This window comes from Octopus bimaculoides, chromosome 8 (assembly GCF_001194135.2).
Source record: "Octopus bimaculoides isolate UCB-OBI-ISO-001 chromosome 8, ASM119413v2, whole genome shotgun sequence".
Taxonomy (NCBI): domain Eukaryota; kingdom Metazoa; phylum Mollusca; class Cephalopoda; order Octopoda; family Octopodidae; genus Octopus; species Octopus bimaculoides.
The window spans coordinates 78,824,422-78,828,590 of record NC_068988.1 but is presented as its reverse complement, the minus strand read 5'-3'; the positions used below and the strand labels follow the sequence as shown (position 1 = coordinate 78,828,590).

Genomic DNA, 4,169 nt, shown 5'->3' with positions numbered 1-4,169 from the left:
TCACGTTATTCATGTATTCAAATCGACAATTGTCAGATTTCTAAGAAATGTAGCAGAAATATAAATAAATTATGTTATAAGGGCTGTTATCTAGACAGTCCACAATTACATGTAGTAAAGTCAATCGTGAAAATGAAGTTTCTCTGTTACGTTTAATAACAACTGTGATATGTATTATCACAAGTAATGTATAATTTATTGTTTGGCAAACAAGATACGTATTCCTTTCATGTGTGTAAAACATAAACAAAAGACGACAACCTATCTAGTTTTGATATGATAAGGTTATTTTTGTTGCGATTGTTTTAGGTTATTTCAATGAAAACTAAGCCACTATACGTTCCGTGTATAAATAACTTTCAAAGCTCGTGTGAAGATAACAAGTCACATTCAGGAACTGGTTGGTTTATTCATCGCCATTGTCTACTTTAACAATAATCTTTATAATAGGAAAGACAATACAACGATGTTTGTCACGACACCAAGTGAAATGGTTGCTATTGTAAATCTACAGATGACCGAAATTGATTTAGACCACAATCTACATAGCTCACACTACCTACCAACTTCTCCATCAATGTTTATTAATAAAACAACAAAAATGGGCACATAAAAGACGAGATAGCCATAGCGAGAATGTATTTGATCAATGAAGGGTGGCTGAGAACTAAACACACAAACATCATCAACAGCGACAACTTCCGTAAGTATCACTTCAGTAGCTGATAGATATTGCAACGGGTAGTCATGGATGGTTGCTACCGTTAAGGTAAAAAGTTGGAAAAATTGAGTTCAACGTTAAGTCCTGAAGAAAGATGATTAAACTAAGAACTCACTTATTTTGGAATGTTTAAGAAAGAACAATAAAAATTATGGTGTTCGTGTAGATATTGTTTCTAGCAGAAAGATGGCACTAATCAATTAAATTCTCAACACTGTTTGACGAGTGCTTTATTCTATCAACCCCGAGTAGATGAAATGTAAAGTTGACTTCAGTGGGATTCCAACTCAGGATGAAAACTTTTAGGGATATTGCAAAGCATAATTTTCCTATACACTAATGATTCTAATAATGCCCTACTTTTTATCTATCTGTATTAATAACTACATAACAAAGGCATTACTATCTTTTGTCTTTGTTTACTTTTATAATATACGACTTATTAAATAGTAGAATGGCAGTTATAATACTAGCACCACCTCCACCCAAGAGAGAAAGAAAACTAATTATGGGTCGAACATTCAAGTTTACTACAGAGACTTTGAATACTAATAACAGTGTGAATATTGGTAAATCTACCTAAGGGACCACGTGATGTTGTTAAATCTTCCGATTATCTAATAGGCTAGTCGACATTTGTACAGCTTCCAAATTTTACTTGCAAAGTATAAGTTGACCTAAATCTAACATTAGAAGACATCTGCCTAAAGTGTGATGGAATAGAATCAAATCTGAAAACAGATGATTGCGTAAAGAAATTCTTCATCCCCATAGATTCACTTGCTCCATCTGATTATTTTATACTTGTTGATATTTAATTTAAACCTAGCGCATCAGGCAAGATATTTAGCGGCATTTCGCTCGTTTCTACATTCTGATTTCAAATTCCCCCAAAGTTGACTTTACCATTCATCCTTTCGGTGCCGATAAAATAAGTACTAGCTGAGCACTGAGGTCAGCTTAATCGACTTAGACTATCCACCAAAACTGCTAGCCTTGTGCCAAAATTTGAAATCAATATTTAATTTTTAATTTTTAATGTTCCTAACTGTGGCTCTGAAATGAAATGTTTTAATTTAATACCAATAAATACGACTATAAATACGATTATATTTTAGTGTTTCTAAAATATGCTACTAAATTTTGAAGTTAATATGTGTTGTAGACAAAACAGCCAGTTGTCGATATGTTTTACTCTATCATGAAGAGTGAGGCTGAGAAATAACAATTTTATAGAAAACGTACTAAAGTGTTATATATTCTAGAGAGCCTCGAGCTCTAATGATTATTCTCTGTAAATATGTTTGAAGTAAATATTGACTATCGTTGAACACAAGGGTGTACCTATGTAAATATCAGATCTGCGAGAAATAGCATTAAATAGCAACCTACCGCCTCATAAAAAGGTAAGGATACATTGAACGACGTAATCTGAGATAATCCCAACAAAGACTGGAATGATTTTGATCATTTGTCTGCTCGACCGTCATCAGCCAGGGGCTAAAACAACAGAAACAACAACTGTGGAATTCAGGGTTTTATTAAATGTTTAAATTTGTTAATTTGAAGTTATTTCGTTACATGTATGTGAATACACATCTCTGCATTGATCACGTGAATAACGGTTCACTACCAAACCAAGAAATATCATAGTTGATGAGTGTCGTGAGAAAAAAAAAATACTAAAATTCTATTGATTATCAGACACCCCTAGATCCTGTCCAGATAACTTTTTAGTAGGATATTGCTGGTTCCTGGTTCATAGGATTTTTTTAACAATTATTGGAATATTGGAGATTTTCAGCTGTAAGTGGATGATAAATATTTATACATTGATCGACATTGTTTGGTATTGATTCTACACACACACACACACACACACACACACACACACACACACACACACAGACCACCACCACCACCACCACCACCACCAAAACCACCAGAGTGAGAAATTGCCAGTGAGATGGAGCGAGTGTGGAAGACAAAGGTGACAATTGTTCCTGCGGTAATTGGAGCATTTGGTACAACATCCAAATGGCCACCTAAAAGACGAAAGGATACTGGAATTGAGATATGCATTATCGAGCTGTAGAAATGTGCAATCCTGTATTCTGTAAGAATACAAAAGAAAGATTCTTGATATTTGAGCAAACTTGTCACCAAACCTGAAGATGAGTCTCTGCTAACCAAAGTAACAGGTATATAACTTTCTAATAATAATACAGCTTAAAACTAAATTTATGAACCTCACAAATATAATATTTAAAGAAACATAGACTTAGGTTTAATTAGGCTATATTAATAAAACATAAACTATTTACATTGCTAAGTAGCCGTCAAATGTTCTTTGCCAAATTATGCAATATAAAGATTTCATTCAGATAATACCTGGAATAAAACGGTTAATAAGGGAATAAGAAAACGTAATTTGGAATTGTAAACGTTTTCTTGTGTGATATGTGAATATATTCAGGTTTTCTTTCAGATTGATTAACAACAAATAGCAACTAATGCCAATAAAGTGTGTCTTGCAAATTCTTCTATTTTATATTCATGAAACACTTATAAATGTTTCATGTACAACTTGACTTCAATGACTTCTAATTAGTCATTTCAAAAATGAATCAATCAAATAATTAATTTTGAAATTATCTGAAATACCTTAGAGAATTAAATAATATTAAAAAGTACATGGAAAAGGGATGTCTGTTAATTAATTACCATCAAGATAATTTTGATGATCAAAGTAAAACGATACTAGCTGTAACTGAAATAATGCTTGTAACACTATGAGTATACTACGAGTACACTACGAGTACACCCATACACACACGAACAAACACGCGCTAGCGTCCAGACATACAGGCACACGCGCGAGCGCACACATATACACGCACGCACACTAACACACAAAATATACGCTCACGTGCGAATGTATACATAGTCGTAATTATATATATATATATATATAACAAATAATAAATGAGTATATGCATATATACGTACAGGTATGTGCATACCTACGTCTACCTGTATATATAGGTGCATATCTGGGTACAGGACATTGCAAGCAAAACGTAGACAAGAAAATAATAATAACCAGAGTATAGAAAACACACAAGCCACATAGGGAACATTTTCCTTCATCAGCTACCCTCATTTTAACACCGGCGTTTCGAAGAGTTGGGCAGGACGCATCACCTTAGGTTCTTCCTGTGGTGATGAGTTGTTTTAACTCTTATTTCTAACAGGGCTGGTGTTGACTAGTGCCCTCAGTCACTTTAGTGACACATACATATGCATACATATATGAATATGCATATATAGATACATACAGACATATACACAAAGACATACAAATACATAAACATACATACGCACAGCTATACATATATATCACATATGCATATATATACATATATATATATATATATATATATATATA

The 4,169-nt window shown here is 33.2% G+C and overlaps 1 long non-coding RNA gene across 1 annotated transcript in view; it reads right to left on the bottom strand.

Annotated features, from left to right (window-relative positions):
- Positions 1–4,169, bottom strand: part of LOC106878502 (uncharacterized) — a 28,174-nt gene that overhangs the window by 17,734 nt on the left and 6,271 nt on the right. The window contains exon 2 of the long non-coding RNA XR_001410505.2: positions 2,114–2,221. This is a non-coding gene — a long non-coding RNA (uncharacterized LOC106878502). The remainder of the gene's footprint in view (positions 1–2,113; positions 2,222–4,169) is intronic.